The sequence below is a fragment of the Sinocyclocheilus grahami genome, unplaced genomic scaffold (genome assembly GCF_001515645.1).
Source record: "Sinocyclocheilus grahami isolate Dianchi unplaced genomic scaffold, SAMN03320097.WGS_v1.1 scaffold27.1, whole genome shotgun sequence".
NCBI classification, from domain to species: domain Eukaryota; kingdom Metazoa; phylum Chordata; class Actinopteri; order Cypriniformes; family Cyprinidae; genus Sinocyclocheilus; species Sinocyclocheilus grahami.
Genome location: NW_015505206.1, coordinates 2,596,800 through 2,619,598, shown reverse-complemented (window position 1 = coordinate 2,619,598; position 22,799 = coordinate 2,596,800).

Here is a 22,799-nt window from a genome sequence, read left to right as displayed (position 1 = left end):
ACTTGTGATGTGGACAAAGTCCTCAGGCCGGACTCAAGCACAAAGACATGATGCTGAGACAGAATGAATCTCTCATTGACCCTGATTTTACAATTGCACAACTTACATTATTTTTAGTGTACTGTAACATGCTATTCATTTAGAGTTTTATTTGATCTTTTTGGCCTTTGCAGTTGGACTGCAGTATCTTTGCAGTATCCAAGTGGTGAATATATACATTCAGTACTGTTCAATCATCAGCACAATACTATTCTTGCAGTACATACAGTAGGCCTATACAATATGTTCACCTTACTCAGTTGCAATTACTGTACTTTTTTACAGAATTGCAAAATTGTTTACTCAATACAATATACTTTTTTTCTGTAATGTTCTGGATGCTGTGTTCTCCATTTTTCTCTGTAGTGTCTAATGAATGCTCTGTTGTGTTTTCTTTATTGACTCGTGTGTGTGTGATCTGAGAGCACCGTTTGATTTTGAGTGCAAGTGAAATGGTTTTGCAGTGATTGTTTGATTTTGACGGAAGAGTCAGAGGTTTCGTGAATTTAGTTTGGGTATTTGGATTTGTGTTTAAGGTTTTGAGAAAATTAGTGATGGTTTCAAGAAATGTGTTTTAGCAATTCAGAAAAACTGCAAGGAAAGATCATGCTCCATGAAGATATTTTGTAAATGTCCTACTGTAAATATATCAAAACTTAATTTTTGATTAGTAATACGCATTGCTAAGAACTTCATTTGGACAACTTTAAAGGTGATTTTCTCAGTATTTTGATTTGTTTGCACCCTCAGATTCCAGATTTTCTTGGATGTATAAATCTCCATTTCAAAAAATTGACCGTTATGACTGGTTTTGTGATCCAGGGTCACATATAGTTATGACATCTACCAGCAGGGCCAAACAGGGCCTTGCAAACCTGCCACATTTGGACCTCTTGGGACAATACAATCTCATTAGTAATTGTAGGTGTAATAAGATGTAGTTGTAGCACACATACATTTTTGTATGTTTGCACAGAAACTGAAATGTAAATTATTAACACTGACAGCATTTAAAAAGGTGTTTTATAAATGGCTTTAGAGATGTAAAACCCCCCCCTGAAAAATATTTATCTTAACTGAATAGAATTTAGAATCATTTGAAGCAATATCTTAATTTAATTGTATTTAATTAATGACATTGTTTAAATATGTTCAATGCCATCACATTTATTTAACACATTTATCTGATTTGAGATATAATTCTGTACTGCATGATTTCTAGTGCCATAAATCAACTCAGTTCCAAGAACTTGTCATTAATCTTTAATCTTCATTACGTTTATTCATTAATCCTTACTTAATCATTTAATTTTTATTTAGTTTGATCATAAATGTAACCTTAAATTTCTATGTACAGTAATAGTGTGTTGTAAATAAAACTAGAGGTGGGGTCAGATATCTTTATAATAATTCTATATATATAATAATAATTTTACATTAGTAGGATGGATACAAATGCTTAATTTTTTAAAACTGTGCATAAGTATGTCCATGTACAAATATGCAAATGTATATTTACAAATATTTATGTGTAAAAGTTACTGCTCTTCCAGAATCATAGAGGTGATAACTTGGAGATTTTACTAGGGACCCTGAACAGACATTTATGCTGAGAGAGAGAAAAAAAAGGTGGTTTTGTTCCTCTGAAATCGATCCCTGGGTATGGCTTGTTTTTTTTTTACCACCATCACATCTCCAGGGAGCGAGCCGGCTCCTCTCTGAGCTAGTTTGGCAGCTGGCTGTCTAATTACTCCATTCCTAATGCGTGTACTCCACAAACACACAAGATTTACAAGTGAGACACCTGTAATTGAAATTGAGCTTCATCAGGGATTTATACACCCATGTGTTTAATGTAGTCCTGGAGGAGATTTTCTGCTCGGGCCGTGTGCAGTTTTGCCCACCTGCACAAGTTCTAACCTTGGAAAGTTTCCTGCCTTTGCTGTAAATACCTCATTTAGCAGTTTCCTTATGCCATCAGGGAGCTACTTTCTGAAAACAGACAAATATTTGACTGACTGTACAGAATCCAAGAAAGCACATCTGACGTGGCTCTGCTATTAAATACTGGATCAGTATCAAAATAAATCATATATTGTTTAATACTATTGCAAGGTTTGGGAGTCTACAGTGGAGGGCTTTCAATGCGTACATTCTCTATCCTTGAAAACTGTTTTTTTAATCTAAACTCAGTATAGTAACGTTCTGTATTTTAGGGGATACTTAGTAAGATTTCTATTTTGCTGTAATGTAAATTATGACTTCTTATTAACTCTAAACACATCCAGTTTCTTTTTTTTAGTAAAAACACACACATTCAAAAGGTTGGGAAAATAAATTAATATTTTTATTTGGCAAGGATGAATAAAATGAATGAATGAAATATATCAAATGGGATGTAAAAGACTTTTACATTGGCACAAAAGATTTCAAATAAATGCTGTTATTTTAAACGTTTTATTCATCAAACAATCCTAAAAAATGTTTTTTTTGGTTTCTAGAAATATATTAGGCAACACTGGAGTACTGGCTGCTGGAAATTTAGATATAAATTACATTTTAAAATATATTAAAATTGAACTGAACTGTAATTTAAAATTAATTACTGTTTTTACTGTATTTTTGATCAAATAAATGCATGCAACCTTTGCTATTTATTTATTTATTTGAACTGACTTATTGCATTTTTAGCATTTTTATTTATTTTGTAGTTTATTTTTATGCAGTTTTTTTTTTGGAATGTATCTGTAACAATGTTGTACATAGTATAGTTTTTTAGCCTACTAGTAAATCATAATAAAAATTGACAATTTTATTCAATTTGATTAAGTTTGTGAATAAAGCAAGCATTTTTGAGATTTTCTGAAGCAACCTCACCCATACAAAAGACCTTGTGAAAGGTTTCATTAATCTATGATTCATAGTAATTTTATTTTAATATGTTTACTTTACAGTCCAAATATCTTTTATTTTCCATAAGAAAGCATTTACCTCCATCCATTTTATGATAAGCCAATTTTAGTTGTAATATTTTACCATTCATGACACTTATGTAAATCCAGATGTGTGCCTAGATGACTGATGGAGGACTTTGTTAAAGCTTTGTGAAGATTGTACTTACCCCTTCATTCTAAAACACACAAGCAAAGCACCTGCTTGGAAATCCTGTGTTAATTACGTCAGTCTTCAAAGACGCAATAATGAGCATTGTGTTCAAAGCCATTGGCAGCCCGTTTGAGCGGCTAACACAAATGAGCTCTAATGATAATTGAGACAGTCTTCCTTTTTGGAAATGTAATGGCGTGTTAAGATGAGAAGCTACAGCTCTCACACACTCGGTTCACTGCTGTCAATCTTCTGAATGGATTCTCAGCCGAAAAATGGGTTGTGTTTGGCATTACGATTAAACTCAGGTATGTATCGTATAAAACAATAATCCTTCAAAATTTTGAGTGTAAGTACTTTTAGTCATACTTTACGTTACATTGTTTGTTTTATTCTGCATTTACATTACTGAGATCATTTTGATGGGCTCCTTGCCATAACTGTTATATTCATACAGTAGAATGTAAAACATGGGCACTTACGTAAATTGTTTTTTATTATTATTATTATTTATGCCAAAATTAGTTCTTTACTAATTGCCTAGTAACATTTACTTAATGTAAATCTGCATTCAGCACTTTTATCAGCACACAATGTGCATGAAATGAGTCCTTCTTCTGCTGACATAGGAACAATCTGATACAATGTGGCATCCAATACTGTGGGATCAATCAAGAGAGAAAAACAGAGCAGAAACTAATGAGGTACAGTACTTTCACACAGCACTATCTCCCCCCACAGTCACGGCATTAGGCTGATTTATCTTTTACATTTTATTACACTGAAGTTTCTCCGATGCAGTCTAACCAGAGGCCATTTATTATATTCCCATTACTTTTTATGCTAAAACAAAACTACAAAAATTACTGCAGTATGAATACAGATTTGAGAGCAAGCTGCTTTTCCTAGTCTAAAGATGACATCAGTGGATCTTAAAATATTTAATATAGTAAAATTATCAGAGTGTTTTAGTTGTACTATTAAAGTAATTGAATTAAAGTCCCTCATTAAAGCTATCTAAGTCCCTCACCGTGGAAAATGGTAATTGCTTTCAGGGGTTAATAAGCTGCAGGAACATCAATATGATAAAAGATACCAGTGTTGAGTGTTATATACATAGTTAGTATGCCATTTCTAATTCAGCCAGCAACTCATTCTGTGTCAGACCTGTGCTCCCTGTGACCCAGTTTCTCCCTCACTTTGATTGTTCATTGATGTCAGGTGTGTCTTGTTTTGTCCCTTGTTATCCTGTGTATTTAGCTCCAGTCTGTGCAGTCTGTTTGTCGGGTCTACTTGTTGGATTACGTGTGTGTTTACCCCTGTTCCTGTTGTGGATTTACTCCTGTGATTCTCTTATTAAATACATTTATGTTATCCAAGTCTCCATCGTTCCTTCCAGCAGCGTATCGTGACAGAAGACCCGACCAAAACTGTTTAACTACGTGTCTCCCCTCCGTTTGTTTTCCATTTTCCATTCAGTGTTTTTTGTTTCCATAGTTTTTCCTTTCCCATGGATTCTCTCGAAGCAAAGTTCACCTCCCTCGCCCACAAAGACCTTTCCCTATTGGAGTATGCGGTTGAGTTCAGCCAGCTCGCCGTTTTAACGGCGTTCGACGACGCTGCGATGAACTCACTGTTCTGGATTGGGGCAAATTACTATTGTCCCGTCGACCTCCCAGACACCTCTGGACTGAGCTGGAGGGAAGCCATTATCCATTGTCTGGAGAGCGTCTATCCCCAATCCAGAGCACAGCCAGACCCAGAGCCCAGCCCACCATCTCCCCACTGCACGAAGAGCAAGCCCAAGCCCACCGATGACGGAGAGCCCGAGCCCATCGCGACCGACGAGTCATCACCAAGGAGTGCGACAGAGCTGAGGATTGCCATGGAGCCAGAGCCTCTTAGATCGACCAGGTGCGAGAGCCGGCTACAACGCCTGCCGCGAGGGAGAACGCCGCGGACAGTGAGAGCGTGGAGAGGAGCTCTGCCCCAAGCGCCGTGGCCGAGGGCGAGCTAATTACGGATCTGGGACTGTGCAACTCCAAAGAAGAGAGGGCTTTGGTTTCCACGTCCAGCCCAGAGAGGGCTCCCGTTCCTGAGTTAAGCCCTGAAAGCCCGGAGGCTCACAAATGCCTGCCTTCCCTTCGGCTCCTCCTCAGTCCTCTGTCGCTCCGGCTCCACTGCGGCCTTCTGGTTCCCTGCCTCGGTCGCCGGCGCCATCTGCTTCGCTTTGGCCCTCCGCATCCTCCCCATCGCCCTAGCTCATCGGCTCTCTGTCTTCACCTCGGTTTCCTCTGCCGCAGTCGGTTGGCCCCCTGGAGTCGTCAGCCCTTCCTCCTCCATGGCTCCTCTCTCCGTCGGCTCCACAGTGGGTCGTTATCATGGCTGTGGCCTGGGTCCCACCTGGCACCGCCTGCTCCAAGTCCCTTCTGTCTCCGCCCTGGCTCCTCCCTCCTTCGTCACCTCCCTGGACTCTGTCTGTCGGCCTCCTCCCGGGTGTCCATCCTCCTCCTGAGCCTCATCCAAAGTTCCCTCGCTCTGTTGTTTCTACGCGCGAGGACGCTCCTTCTGGGAAGGGGGCGAAATGTCAGACCTGTGCTCCCTGTGACCCAGTTTCTCCCTCACGTTGATTGTTCATTGATGTCAGGTGTGTGTTTGTCGGGTCTACTTGTTGGATTATGTGTGTTAACCCCTGTTCCTGTTGTGGATTTACCCCTGTGATTCTCTTATTAAATACCGTTTATGTTTTCCACGTCTCCATCGTTCCTTCCAGCAGAGTATCGTGACATTCTGCAGGTGCAATCAGTGATTCTTTCGGCAGTCAGTGAATCATTCATTCAACTGATTCATTCAAAATCACTGGTTTATGCAGGTTTCATTCAAGAACGAAACACTGAAATACTCAATATTAGCTTCTTGTTTATTGAACTGTTGTATAAATGCCGTGCCATGCATCATTCCAAATCATTCTGACTGTCTTTTATAAATCAGTAAATTATTCATTCAACTGAATTGTTCAAAATAACAAAAGATTCACTCAGAAACAAAACACAGCTCACTGCTTGGAGCTCGTTACTTGAGCTTCGTTTGGAACTATTTTCGTTAGTGAAGCAAAAATATGCAAATACCTTGCAAGACTGCATGTCTTAAATGTAAGTTATATTAATTTCTTGTTTATTAAACAGTTATATTTAAGTAGTTTCACAATTTGGAACAACAGCATTCCTGCTTGTGTAATATTGCTAACTATTGTAGGCTGTTTAACAACTGTCGAGCAACCTAACAACTAGACGTATGAAAAGAGATTTCAGTTGTTTTGCAGTCACAGGTATTTGTATTTAAAATCTGATTTTAGAGCAAGAGCTATACATTTTATATCATCATAATATTCATATTCATCATGCAGCATTGCAGGGATTGTTTACACTGAAAGATGTACTACATATTGTAATGCAGTAATTTCACTGGAATGATAATTTATTTAGTACCATATGTTATGTACAATTTCACACATTTCTCGGTTAAGAACTGATGCAATTTACACATCACTACAGCTACATAAGGAAACATGGTAACACTTTAGAATAATGGTCCGTTGTTAACAAGTAACTATGCAGGAAGTAATAGGTAGTACTACATTAACACTAAACTTAATACTATTAACTAATAGAGAAGCAAGATTAACTAAGCAGTAAGCAGTAGCAAATTTAGGACAAAGGTAGTTCCTTATTAGATATTTGATAATTACTAAAAAATATATATCCTCATTGAGAACTACTTGTGAACTATGACCAATTAATAAAGAATAACCAATTAATTACTAATCACAACAGTAACGTCTTAAAAGTGAACAAATGGGTTCTTTGTGGAAACTAATTTATGAATATGATATCCCCCAAATAAGCCGGCTACAGGTTGAAATTGTGACTACTACTCTTACCAAAGGATGGATGTTCTCTGTTTATTTCAAACAAAAACATAAAATAATAATAAAAATAATTAATTTAAAAATGTTAATAATTAGGAAGTGATTGAATTAGTTCACAATTATGAGCTCTAGTTTGTGTCAGTTCAGTATGTCTCCGACTCCAAAAGACCTATACCTTTAGTGACAGTAGGCTGGGAGGACTCTTCTTGAATATAAATAATGATGTTCTCTTGACAAAAACAATTCACATCCTTAATGAAGGCATCGACTGCATTTCTATTGTAAGCACAAAACCGCATATTCCAGATTACAGTGTTTGGTAAAATATCACTAGTGCCTCACAAATGCATGTGTCAGATATAAAATATGTTAAATAACTTATTAAATTACTTAGTAATTACTGAGTGGTTAAGGTCTTCTTTACTTTAAAATAATGGTCCAGATCACCAGTAGTTCCTGCAGGCTGACAAGGTAACGCTTGAGTAATTAGTGAGAGGCTAATGTATTTTTCACTTTAAAGCTAAAGTGCTACTAAGGAACTACTAGTGATCTGGATCATTATTTTAAAGTGAAAAACACGCTAACCCCTCAGTAATTACTCACAAGTAAATTAATAAGTTACTCAACATATTTTATATCTGACACATGCATTTGTGAGGCACTAGTGATATTTTACCAGTAGGTCTTTTGGAGTGGGATACATTGATACTGAACTGACATGAAGCAGAGATCATAATTGTGAACTAATTCAGTCATGAGCTTGTCAGCAACACTTCTTCATTATTAACATTTTTAAGTGAATTTTCATTTTTATTATTATTCTATGTTTAAGTTTGAACATCCATCCTTTGGTAAGAGTAGTAGTCACAATTTTCAAATGTAGCCGACTTATTTGTCGGATATAAAATTCATAAATTAGTTTCCACAAAGAACCCAATTGTTCACTTTTAAGATGTTACTGTTGTGATTAGTAATTAATTGGTTATTCTTTATTAACTGGTCATAGTTCATAAGTAGTTCTCAATGAGGATATTTTTATTTAATAATTATCAAATATCTAATAAGGAACTACCTTTGTCCTAAATTTGCTACTACTTACTGCTTAGTTAATCTTGCTTCTCTATTAGTTAATAGTATTAAGTTAAGTGTTAATGTAGTACTACCTATTACTTCCTGCATAGTTACTTGTTAACAACGGACCATTATTCTAAAGTGTTACCGGAAACATTATCCCTTATAAATGACTAACAATTCAACATATGCAAATAAAGCTAACTTATAGAAAATTCTAATTTGGATATCAGACCATATTTTCACCACCCACCCCTCATATATCTCCTCTCTCTTTCTGTTTAACTTGTGCTGTTTACCTCTCTGTATTAGTAACGTACTGTAATTAATTGTCTGCTGAGTCCAGTACTCAGCATCCGGCCCTTTACCGAACCAGTCAGGAAGCTCTTCGTCCTCCCTCCCCCAGTGTGAGCTGCTTGTAAACAAAATGGAAATTTGCTTCCAGACTACAGGGGCTGTACGGGTCTTGCCAGCCCTTCATGAGCATGTTTGTTAAAGCCGTGTAAAATGTAAGACCTCTCATGTAAAGAGGGGATAATTAAATGCATATTTTACCTACGGCACCAGAAAAAATTAAATTGAACCCTCTGGATACCATTAATTTTTGTGCAAATTAGAGGTCAGACAGCAGAAAGACTTCACCTCGTTGTGTTCACACATGAGTAAACACAAATAAGCTACTTCCATTTTCATCCAAACATCCATCCTTTCCACTTCAAAAACCTTCCCTCTTTCTCTTTACTGTGCCTGACTGTTTTTTTGTTTTGCCTCACAGATGCAAATCAGTAATTCCCAACAGCTTTTTGCGGTTCTGTTCATGTCACGAATCCTGTCCATGGACTTCCGTTCAATCACCACCAGAGGTCACCCTTCCATTACATTGACTCTTGCACTACACAAACTGTTGCATGTCATCCCGGACTACATATCCCATCATCCATTGCACTGATTGCATACAGCACTGATTGCACACAGCTGTAACCAATCACACATTCACTATATAACACTCACTCAAACAACCATTCACGGCCGAGTATTGTATGCGCATATCGCTAGTTTGTGATAGCTACGTTACGGAGACTACTTGAAGTTTCCTAGTTTTAGCCTAGCCTAGTCTTGCCTTGTCGGTTTCCTCGTGTTCTGATCTTTGCCTGTGCACTTTGGATTACCTCTCTCGTCTTGCCCTGTTCGGATACTGTTTGCCCCTGCCTGGACCTTTGCTTTGTACCTGGATTATCTCTCTAGTCTTGCCCTATTGGATTATGTTCGTCGTCGATTGACCCTCACCGTTTACCGGACTGCCCATGCCTTGTCTCTTACATACCTGTTTGCCAATGTTTGATTTATGCCTGTTTCTGACCACGTCTCCAGAATAAAGCTTTGCACATGGATCCGCATGTCTCACGTCTCGTCAGCCCTGTAACAGTTCATAAACGATGTGCTTGAATTGCAGCTTCTGAAGGGAAACCCATTCAAGAGGGACAGTGACATAAAATGACTCTTTACAGGCCATCATCAACAAATTATCTTTTCATGGGAAGGATTTTTTAGGTTCTCCAGAGAACATCCCTAGAATAGAGCTTCTTTTTTGATCATATGCACATAAATCTAAGGGCTCGCTGCTCCTTCTGAAAGAGACGAATGAGGAAGGAGCATTTTGTAGTGTCCTACTTAATCACTGATGCACTAACGCCACATGCATTCTGCTGCAGCCGCGGCAGAGGGGAACATAAGCTGACATCATTTGATGGTTTGAGTGACAAGTTAATATGTTATTAAACGTATCTCTTCTCCGAGCTATTCTAATCATATTTTCATTCATGCTGTATCCTATTACCAGGATTTATCACAGGTCTTAGGGAGATAGACCTTCCGGATTGAAATGAGGAAAATGTGTATAATTTATTATGTTGACAGTACCTTTTCTGATAATGCACACTATTCTTTTCTCTCTGTAACACAGCAAATGAGGACAATGTGGTATGTCTGGGATATTTTAGGGAGTGTTTTTTATTTTATCACATTGGATGTCAAAAGTATTCAGATCTTTAAGCAGATTGTGAAGATTGTGTAAGATAACGGCACAAGAAAAGTGGGCCGTTATCTTAGTTGGATCATATGGTGGCTGAAAATAGCGATGAAGTCCCATAGACTTGAACTGAAAAGAATCATATCTAGGGTTCATAATATCATAAAGACACGTATGTGGCTTCTTTTCAGTAAAAACTACCCCAAAGGCACCCAGAATGCCCTGACAACCACCTAGCAGTACCCTAGCGGCCACCCAGAACACCTTAAGGCTGCAAAGTCTGTGACCATCAGACACTACACTATTAAAAATAAAGGTGCATGAAGGCTCTTCACAGCGATGCCATAGAAGAACCATTTTTGGTTCCACAAAGAACCATTCAGTCAAAGGTTCTTTAAAGAACCATCTCTTCCTTACCTTTTTACTGTATTATCTGAAGAACCTTCTTTCGCCACAAAGAACATTTTGTGAAATAGAAAGGTTCTTCAGACGTTAAAGGTTCTTTATTGGACAATTTAGACAAAAAAGGTTCTTCTATGACACCATGAAGCACCTTTATTTTTAAGAGTATACATGATTTTCTATGACATCTGCCAACACAAATCTGCAGACTGGCTTTGGCTTTTAGCAACTTCTCCAGACAGTAAATCGTGTCAAAAATTGTGTAGTGTATTCCAGCCTTTAGGAACTGCATAGCAATGCTATACAGTAGTAATCACCCAACTGCCTAGAAATAACATAGCTAGAAATCTTCTAAGAAACAGTCGGAACCCAGTGTTATAACCCAGTGATATTTTTTGTTTTCTGATTTTAACAGTTTATGTGAAACATTTCAGGACAGACTTTTTTGTGGATCTGTCAGAATGTAATGCAGGCTTTGCAAAGAGGCTGTTATTAAAGGATGAGGAATACATTGGACTTTAGCCCACAAGTAAGTGCTGTTGATCATTTCACATGCAAATAGGGCATTTACAAATAAGACAGATCAGCAAAAAAACAGCATGTTTATTTCTAAGGGTCAGAGACAGCATAAAATGGCAATGAGAAGTTTGACTCATGAATTATGACTCTTTGGCACAAAACTAACCTTATCTTGTATTTGTAAATGGATTTCAGAAGAAAAAAACTTTTTTTTTATATTTCTATGAAAAGTATTTTACCAGGTAATTCTCTTTTTCTCTTTTATAAACCCTTTGGCATGAGTTCTAAAACCATTTAAATTCACTAGAGTTTGTCATGTCAGTTCTGTTAAGTGTGTTTCAGAAAAACACTTCTTTCCAAATCCTAGTTTTAGTTACATATAAACTACTATTTCAATTTTATTGAATATTAACACATTTTATTAGATATGCAGATAACTTAAGCAGTTTAGATGCTTAAGTTAAACCACTTTGTCCTATATCATGCATCTGTAACAAAGGTGCAGTATCATTCCTGGATGAAATAATAACATAGACTACAAGTTTTATGTTAGAAAATGCATATTTATAGTATTTTAAATGCATTTTGGACACCATATTTAGCAGTGCCAGTTTTAACACTCACAATAGTGTAGTCTTTTTTATACTTTATAAATAAATAAAGCAGAAAAAATACTTAAACTGCATATGATAATGTTGTTTCTTGAAACTGCTGAGTAATAGGACATTAGTGGCAGAGTAGGGGGCCGTTTTCCTGAATGATATGGGAGGTAGAGCTCCTGATTAAGCCTGGCACTGATCTCTCTGCCGCTAATATTAGATGAATTGCTATTCTGAAATAATCTAAGCACCTCATAATTTCCTTAAAAGCCATCATGCTTCAATACAATGGCAGAGTCTTGTTATATAGAGCAATGCCAAGAAAAATGGCTGAACTCGCTGTTATTTCTCCCCAGTGTTGCTATTTGCATACAATACATCATGTAACGACACTAACACACATTTCCTGAAATTGGCTTGTTTCTTTCCTGGATTCCACTTAATATTTGCTGACCTTCCAGCAGCAGTTTTAAATCATCGTGATTTCTTTCATCCTGTGTTAGGGGTCAGTGAAGGGACATTTTGATGATCTGACAGCACTGCACCTCTGTAGAGAAACAAAGAACTCAAATGGTCAATGAGTCACTGTGAGCTTTGCAGAGGGTGCTACAGACGCTTGTCTGAAGGCTTTAGGTGATGAATCAAACAGTGTCCTCACAATCACTGCACTGGCTGTCGCTTCTCTCTCCAACACCACAGCAGGATGCTGCAGTCCTTGCCAGTCCTCACCACATTCATCATTTCCATCCGTTAACACTCACACCCTCCTCAATCCCACATGCAGTTCACGCCACAGCTTTCTCCAGCAAAGTTACAGGTGAATGAGGTGCTTAGTTTATTTTCACAAGTACACCATTGCAATAATGAGTAACTTTTGTTACTTGTTCTTATCGTTAGCTGACTGAGACGCTCACTCTTTTTGATGCTTGGTGATTAAAAAAAGATGCAGCTGCAAAATACGTTATTTTATTTTATTATCTTTTCTCAGTCACATGGCATTCACAGCTCAGATGATTGACTCAAAAAGCTTGGCTCCAGATGTTTTCTGTTTTTGCAAGAAACAATTCTATTATATTCTATTATATTCTATTATGTTATATTATTATAATTTTACCAGGTATTTTTTATACTATTATATTATGTTATTTTGCTTTTCTACAGCTCTAATCAGTCACATGGCATTCACAGCTCAGGTGATTGGCTCAGTGAACGAGATGGTGGACTCATTTTTTTCCCCACAGTAGCGCAGCTCCGGGAACAAACACCAGATCATGGGGCTGCGCTACTGTGGGGAAAAAAATGAGTCCACCATCTCGCTTAGATGATCTCATTGTGTCAAAGTTAGGGCTCTGAGTAGTCACTCTAAAACTAGCACCAAATGCAGCATGGTACTATTTTGGCTGTTTGCTCTCTCTCTCTCTTTCTTTCTCTTTCTCTCTCTTTCTCTCATGTTCTATATATCTATCTCTGTGCATTCATTTTCTGCAGAGGAGAAGACAAACCTGCTTTTCCTAAATGTTTTGCCGATGCAAGGCAGGCTCAGTGGTGGCAATCTGAAAGAGTGCCTGCAGACCTGGCATGGAGAATTAATGGCAGGGGCCTGGACTAATGCATTGGCTCCTCACTTGGCAACCAGTGCTGGATGAGAGTCAGGAAGGGGTTGCAGAAGGCGCAGGCCGATATGATTGATGTCACAGATCATGGCAGAATTATACTGCAGTGTGGCTGCATGGCCAAGGAATTCTGGGACTAGCTCAGGGAAAACCACTGATGTGGATCAAAAAGGATTGATAGGGTCAAACAGGGATTCATGAGAGATGGCTACTGTCAAAAAGTAGTTCTGATTCTGATTTAAGTTCTCTTGTAACTCTTATACTATATCATCTTATTATTATAATATACAGTGGTGGAAAAACTGTTAGATCTGAAAATATTGAAACATGATTTCATTTCATAATGTTCATGAAACATGCAGATGGTTGCTCTGAGCACAACAAATATCAGATGAAGCGAGTCGTACTGTTTTTATCCACTTTTAACTTTAATATTTGGTATGTCCACCTTTTGCAGCATTTACAGCAGCACATCTCTCTGGCATAGTGTCAATATGTTTCCTGAGACCTTCGACACTAATGTTATCCCATGCCTTCTGCAACTCAAGCTAAAGGCTTTCCTTTGAATGTACAATAGATCTGTCCAGTTTATTTTCCAACTCGCCCCAAATTTGCTCGAAGGGGTTGAGGTCTGGACTTTGAGGGGCCAGTTCATCATTTTCTATGTTCCAGCAAATTCCTTCCGTCGCAGGTAGCTCCGGCAATAGTTTGTTTTATGGGTACTGTAATGGCCAATTCAACAAAAACAACTGAAACCTCTTAAATATGCAATACATTTATATATTATATAAATGTATAATATAAAGTGTTATAAAAATTTTGGCCACCACTGTATAATATAATATATAATCTATATTATAATATATAATGTAATATATAATCTTGTTATTATCATCTTATTATTACTTTAAATGATAATAATAGTCAGTGTTGGGGAGTAACTAGTTACATGTAACTAAATTAAATAATTTAATTACAGAATAAATGTAATTGTAATCAGTTACAGTTACTGAGAATAAATGTGTAATTAAATTACAGTTACTTATGAAAATGTTAACGATTACTGACTTTTAAAAAAATTATTATAATTTTTTATCACACACACATAAAGATTTAATATGTGGCACCGATAAAATATGAGGCACTGATGTTTTAGGACACATGCTTATTCAATAACTCGTTTATTTCCTATTTGGGTTTATGTATATGCTTTATTTTTTAAGGTTAACAATTGTTTTTCCAAGCCATTGTTAAATACCAGTGTTTCCTGTCATAGCTATGCAAAGATTTGATTTCAAAAACAGTATCATAACTACTAAACTAAAAAATATTTATTGTTATGATTTTATAGTTTTAAATCTGTATTTAACCTTAGAAGGATCTCAAAGTAAATCTGATTTTGTGGTAGCTGTACTTTAAGATTCAATTATTATAATCTTAATTCAAGTGATGAAGGCCTAGTATTCATCAGTGTTGAATACTACTGTACTACAGTTGAAAACAGAAATTCAGAAAAGTAATCAGTTACATTACTTTCATAAAGTAATTGAAATGGTTACACTACTTATTACATTTTAGATATGGTAACTTGTAATCTGTAATTTATTACATTTCCAAAGTAACCTTCCCAACACTGATAATAGTAATTATGATAACCATAAAAATATTTGAATACCTCTACAGTATCTCAAAAATATTTTTTATTATTATGAATAATAATTATAATACTGTCTGAATATCTCATAGAAACAGATTATGTAGATATATCCAGTTATTATAATTATTATTATTCATTAAATTTAAAAAACAATACATTTGTTTATGATTCCATTTCTCACATGTGCAGTTTGGAAATCAGATACAGTGCCTTGTTTTGTATTGTAGTTATAAAAGGAGAGCCAGAGAGCTGAGAAGGCAGTTCCCTCAATGACCTCTAGGGAGCAGCACCACACACTGTTCCACAGGTGCAGTCCGTGAAGTATAGTTGCAGGAAGACCAGACCACACTGCAGCACAATGCAGCAGCAGGTGAAACTACTCCCTCCCTCCGCAAACCTCTGTTCAACAGCTCTCTTTCCCCTGTCCTTTTCCCCCTCGCTTCCTCTATCATGTTATTTTCCTCTCCTCATACATCACAGCACCATCCCTTGCTTCTATATCCTTTCCAGACTGTCTTCCTCTCCCTATTTGTTTCACCCTCTTTTATTCTGTCTCTTTCATCCCCTCTTCTGTCTTTGTGTGACATGAGCATATACAGTAACACATGCTTTAGGTGGTGACATCCTGCTTTGAACACGCAGAATTCCCTTCGCTGTTATTTATCACACAGTTTACTGCACTAATTTTAGTAACACTCATTTTGGTCATTTTACTTGCAAGAACATTGGGCTTTTTTGTTTGCTCTTTTATTTTGGTGGTAGTTTGTTTTCTACTAGCCTAAATAAAATGCAATTTTTTTTATAATTATTAATAAAAAAAACAAAAACACCAGAGCCATTTATATTCCTGTTTCCCACATAATTTTAACTGCTACACTGGAAAAAGGTGTATAAACAATTGTCTTTGTTTTTATTTACTGTACCTTAGAGGTACCTTTCGTAGGCAGAAAGCATGGTGATGTTCACATGTTGTACTACAATAGATGAAAACGTGTCCATTAATCACTGCTGCACAGAGTCCTCCCACCCAATGTCTCGGACTAAAAATACCAGCAGAGGCATCAGAGAAGAGAGAATCACATTTGAAGCGTGAGACGTCTATTGAGAAAGCTGCCGGAGAAGCTAATTACCTATTCAGGGCTGTCATTGCTAATCAACACTTCTTTAAGACTGTTATTGTGCCATTCATACTGCTGGCTGTGCAGACACCACTGCTACCCATAAACACTGCGTTACGGCTTCATTTAATTGGGTCCTGAACCGTCAGCCAAATGCAGAGATATAGAGAGTGATTTGACTGAATAGGATCTGATAAGAAATGCTTATGCGCAGGTGCGCTGCACGTAAATGCTGGACTCGTTCCAGGAAGGAACTCTGTGAATATAAATATGGAATCATACAGCAGCGCTGCCTTAATGGAACCACTTAAGAGTTTGCGAGAAGATAACCGTCTCAGGTGACACTGGGGAGTCCAAGTTACACATGAAAAACATTTACATTCATGTACTTTTTTCAGAGGCTTTTATCCAAAGTGATTTACACTGAACAAAATTATGAACACAGCACTTTTGTTTTTGTCCCCATTTTTCATGAGCTGAACTCAAAGATCTAGCCCTAGAGCACAGTGTGAACAATGAACCCCAGCTAAACTAAGCAGGATTGGATATGGTTCCTTTGGTGTGTGTCCTAAAGCACAATGTATTGGTGTTTAGAATATCATTGTGTATTTATTTATTTATCCTTTATTCAGCAAGGATGTGTTAAATTGCTCAAAAGTGACAGTAAAGGCAGTTACAAAATATCTGTTTCATTTTTTTTGTATTAGCATTATATGAAATTATATATTATCATATTATATTTATATTACACTATATTTATATTTATATTACACTTATACACTGTGGGGACACTTCATTTCCAGTGATATCGTTGACATGATTGCAAAGATATTATTTAAACTGAGCTGGATGTTGACATCACTGAATTCAATGATGAACTGTCTTTAACTGAAAAATGAGTGTTTACTATTGTCATTTTGCATTATTGACACACTATTTTCCTAATTAATGCTGTTCAGTTGCTTTGACACAATCTGTATTGTTAAAAGCACTATATAAATAAAGGTGATTTGACTTGACTTATACTAATTAAAGAATCCTGAAAAAACCGTGTCACCGTTTCCAGGGAAATGAATGAATGAATGAATGAAAATAAAATAAAGCAACTGTATGTAGTTTTGTGTATTTTTGCATTTTTGGAGCCTCTACAGTTAGATGAGTAGAATTCACTGTAGTAAATAAATCACTTTCCTAATTAAAGTGAATAGCTGTACACATGCTTTAAGTAGCATGACTGTTTTAAACATAGATAATAATAATAACAAATGTGAATTAAGCAGCAAATCATCATATCAGAATAATTTCTGAAGGATCATGTGGCACTGAAGACTAGAGTAATGATGCTGAAAATGTAGCTCTGCATCACAGGAATAAAGTACTAATAAAATAGAAAACAACTTAAAATATTATTTCATAAAAATATTATTTCAAAATATTCACAAAATTATATTTATATTCCATAAAATATTATTTCAATATTATCATTATAATATTTTACTATGTTTTTGTTTAAATAAATGCACCCTTGGTTAGCATAAGAGACTTGAGCACGGCACTTTTTGAGCTATCTTATCTTAAACTTCAGTTGCTGTTCACTTTATGGATAACAGTTTTTGTTCTGCAGAAAAAGGAACATTTGATATGACATGAGATTAAGTAAATGATGGCTGAATTTTAATTTTAGGCCTAATGGTTAGAGAGTCGGACTCATAACCCAAAGTTTGTGGGAGGAATAAAGTACTAATAAAATAGAAAACAACTTAAAATATTATTTCATAAAAATATTATTTCAAAATATTCACAAAATTATATTTATATTCCATAAAATATTATTTCAATATTATCATTATAATATTTTACTATGTTTTTGTTTAAATAAATGCACCCTTGGTTAGCATAAGAGACTTGAGCACGGCACTTTTTGAGCTATCTTATCTTAAACTTCAGTTGCTGTTCACTTTATGGATAACAGTTTTTGTTCTGCAGAAAAAGGAACATTTGATATGACATGAGATTAAGTAAATGATGGCTGAATTTTAATGTAGCTATCACTTTAACCCTTGTAATAGGTGTGTATTTTCTATAGAAAACATTGCATTCTTGCACTGAACACAAGCGGTTTTCAATTCTCTAATTGTCTTATGTATTGTATTGCTTCCTTGAAATGTAACAAATGCACCAGACTGTTTTGGCGTAGGAAGGCAGGCCTGTTTTTGGAGCTGTTAAATCCGAGGTACAAAGCCTCAGAGATATACTGTTGTATCTTAAGATTCCTGTGCGTCTCTCAACTCAGATATAGCTGAGGGAGGTGAGATCTCCGAGGTGTTGATCAGGTTCAGCCCTTATGGTACGTCTCGCTCTTTCCCTCCTCAGAGATAAAAGGTCTGTGTTCTTTACCTCCCAGGAGAACGAGGGTCACATGTTGTGGTGGATCCAGAGCTAACTTGTCGCTCGGAATCAATGCATGGAGCTTGGGAAAGCAAAATCCGCACACAGCTTTTTCACTGCCAGCTCCTCTTTGGAAATGCTTGCCTGCTGAGCTCCCAGCTAAGACCCCAAGTAGACTTGATGCAAACATAGTCTGAAGGGGCTGGTCGGAGAGAAAAACCGAAGACCACTTTCCATGCGCTAGTGTTTTGTTTTCAGATGATTTCTGCAGCAGTAATGCGTGCGTGCTTGTGGTGAAGTGTTATGCAGATTCAGTGAATACAAATCATGCGAAATGTTTGTGAGTATACGTTTTATCATTAATGATTCTAAGTGTTTCAGCAGAAGGGAGTCTTGATGATGCAATATTCATGATATGCACTATGTAGTCTAATAATAGGGCTCGACAAAGCTTAGTTTCATGTTTTGACCCTGATTCTGCATTGAATCAGCTCTTGCCTCGCATGAGAGCAAATAAACATGTTATCCCACTGCTGCTAAAGCATGCAGCGTTTTTGATATATACATTTCTGCATTTGCATTAATACCAGTTTATAGCAAACATGTCAGATTTAACCACGTTCCTCTGTGCTGTTCTCTGTAGTAAAAAAGAGAAGGCATTACTTCAAATGAAGCAGAAGAAATTCTTGATTTACAATTCGTAAAAATAATGAGCTGCCTGAGGGATGCATCTCTGCAAAACAGAAAGAAAAGCCCTTTCCTTGCAGATGTGAAGCCTTTTTTCCTTTGTATCATGAGGACAGTAACATTAATAAGAATTAAGGCAACAAAACAGCCAAAAAAATCACAAAGTTGATGGTTTATCCTTCTCTTTTTTATCTCCATTATATTCCAAATAGAAGAAATACATTTTTAATGCCCAGGGAGAGAGTGCACCCCAAATGCTCCCCAACTGAAGAGAAGACTTAAAATAAAACTTTAGAGCTGTGTGGTGATGTGGTAGAAGCAGCCTTTAGGACAATATTAATTTATTTATTTTCACGGAGCGTCTTATTTCTATGCCCTTTTTTTTCTCGCCGAATTATCAGTTGCCTTTGGGGCTGCTGCAGATGGTATTTATTACCTCCTCTTCAATGACTTAAGAGAATTAATTAGAGAATTTCAATGTGAATGTGGGAAAAGATGGTTTTGTACTCATTTCTGTGCTAGCACATGTCTGATGTCATTAACTGCCAATATAAAAATGCTGAAAAATTAGCTTTGTCTCACTTCTGTTACAAGTAAGTTTAAGAAAAGTTAATGGTCTGACACAGTTTGGGAGCGCTTTACAATAAGATTTAATTAATTAACATTATTTCATGTTATATGTATCATATAGAAAAAAAGAAAGCATTTATTACACTAGATTAATGGTAATAATTTAATTATTAATGTTTGTTCATAAATCATGCCCTGTAGTAATTTTTTTACAATGTGAAACGTAAAAAAAGAAGAAAAGCTATTAAAAATAAATGTTATAGAGTATGCTGTAAAAATTTTAGTTCATGATTGAATCTTGCTTCCATTAAGTTCCATCAACATGAATGTCTCTCATCGTCTCCGTCTACTCTTGTCCTCTCTCTCTCTCCTTCACCTCCGCTCTAGTGCGAGTCTGCTAAAGTATCTGCTCACAAGAATCCTAACAAGTGCTTTTGATTTTCTCCCAGTACTTTAGAGAGTTGTAAGTTCATCTCGTTGCCTACAAAGAAGACTCAAATGTGAGAGGGATTTCAAGGATGTAAGAGGACATTTCTCTTAAGAGGGTATTTGCCCTCTGGCTAGTTATACCATCAATTTCAAGTGTTGTAGTTTAACGGCAGAATGACATCTAAACTGATATGCTACAAACACATATTTTATGTATTGATTAAAAAATAATAACTGTTTAAAAATGTTAAAAAATGTCTAATTAAAATGATTCCTTCCAGAACTGTCATGAGGGGCCACTTAAATGTTTAAAGGTGTTTGTACAATATATATTTCATGAGGTGTGTATTGATATGAAGAGATACTGTAGTTTCTCTAAAATATTCTGTCATTTACTCACCTTCACATCTTTCTAGAACTGTATAACTTTTTTTTCTGTGGAATAAAATATCTTTCATTTAACGCAGTCCCCATGACTTGTACATTATATTTCACAAGTTCTGAAACAATGTGTGCGTCTCAATCAGCTCCCTAGTTCAGTAGTCAGGGCACTGTTTAGGGAGTCGTACATTTTAAGGGCTGTCTCAATCATGAAATCCTTCCAGTGCACTGGAACGTTCACTCCCTGAAAAATCCCACAATGCACCGCAAAAACTAGGGAGCATCGAAACTCACTATGCTCATTATAAACCACATTATTAACCACATGAGCCAACTCGATAAAAATGACATGTGATGGAAGATTTGAAAAGACAGACCCCTTTTTTAGCATAAACACATCGCTAGATAGTTAATGAACACATCTAGTGTTCATTAATAATTAATATTCAGCTGAAATTGTGTAACAGAACAATGTGTTTAAAGAGAATAAAAATAATATAAAAAAGAATTTGGTCCTGTCTGTTGTTGATTAATTCGAGAGGTGATGTTCTGTGATGTTGTCCGCTGACATTGTACGTTGTCATGTCGCCAGAAAGAGTGATCACTGTCCCAATGTGCAGTGAGCCAGGGTTCTTACCAGTGACCGTATTCATACACAATATACTGATTCACAAGCTCGGGAGCTAATTGAGACGCACCCAATGTGTGAGGAACATTATTCACCAGTAAGCTGTTAACTCACAAACCACTTTAACTGAACCATTAAGTCAGTTGTGGATCATTGAGTGAGTTGAACTGAAAAGAGCCAGGTCAGTTTGTTCACTGATCCATTTGTCGACTTCGACTCACTTAGAGATCCAATCATATGGATTCAGAAGACTTGGAATATAATCATAAATCAATAGTCATATAAACTACTTTGATAATTTTTTGTGGTTTCTGTAACTTATATGAGGTCACTGTAACTGTCATTGTGTATTAAAACAGCTTCCTGAAGATCTTTTAAAAAATCGTTTTTGATTGGCATAGCCTATACGTTTTTGAACGACGAGTGTAAGCATTGACTGAATTTCCGTTTTGGGTGAATTATCTCTTTAAGTTCAGTAATTGACTATATTCTTTTACTGTTATTCAGTCACTCCCCAGCTTTAATGCACAAGTATTATGTTTACATTCATAGCTTTAGTATATTTGAATCACTTTAAATTAGGAGAATATTCTATGACAAATGATCCTTGTTTCTGTCTAATATATTCTGGTTTTAAAAAATTATTTTGAGGTAGTCCCCTGCCCCAATGCACTCTGCATATTGAAAAGCTAAATTAATTAATTCAAGAATAAAGTTAATCTCTGCATCTGATAATCACACTCCAATGATATTACTTATTCAAAACAAAGGAAAGCAAATAGAGCATCGATCATTATGCATGAGAAAAGAGTTTAACCATGTCTAAACACCAATAAACAAGATGAAATACTTTACACTACTCACAAGCTATATCAAAATATTTCAAAAGCAAACAGAGGTGCAATTGTTCAAAAGATAAAAGCAAAACAGAAAAAAATTACTTTGTGCATCTCATAAATATACAATTTTTAATTGGCTCTCTGAAATGCATTTTACATAGTTTGAAAGGATGAAATGTCGTCGGCTTGCAAATAGTGCCATGTTTTCCAGGACAGCAAAGGTCACAAATAGTTGGCTCCATTTTCATTTGGGTTATTCATGAGGCTGTCAGCTTGAGATGTTTGCTCTCTCTAGATGGACTATTCATAAGTAATTTGGGTGTCTGACTCCTAAATAAAGGTGCAATGAGATTTTGCATGAATTACCTTTCGCATGTCTGTTACAAAGGCTAGGACAATTTCAGGTCCATCTCCCTGCATTACAATATAATCATTCAAATCTGCATCTAAAACATATATAATTTAATCCATCACTGCAACATGTAAAAGTCCTCAGCTACTCCCCACGTCCGAAAGGAACCGCTATTATGGTGAAGGGCACTCAAGGTGGGTCATAACCAAAGGTGTGCAGCAATGCCTTTATCTTTATCTCTATCTGTATAAGTTAGGATGGCTAAATAATTTCTATCTGTATAGAACAGGAAGTCGGTGTGACTTTGTAGTAGTTTAGTAGTAGGTGCAGTAGTGTTTTATATCAGCTGTTCTCAAATACTTAACATTCATGCTGGTCTTACAAACCCATTTTTTGGTGACTGTGTGGATATTATTGTTTGCTATTGCCAACTAAATTGCTGCTG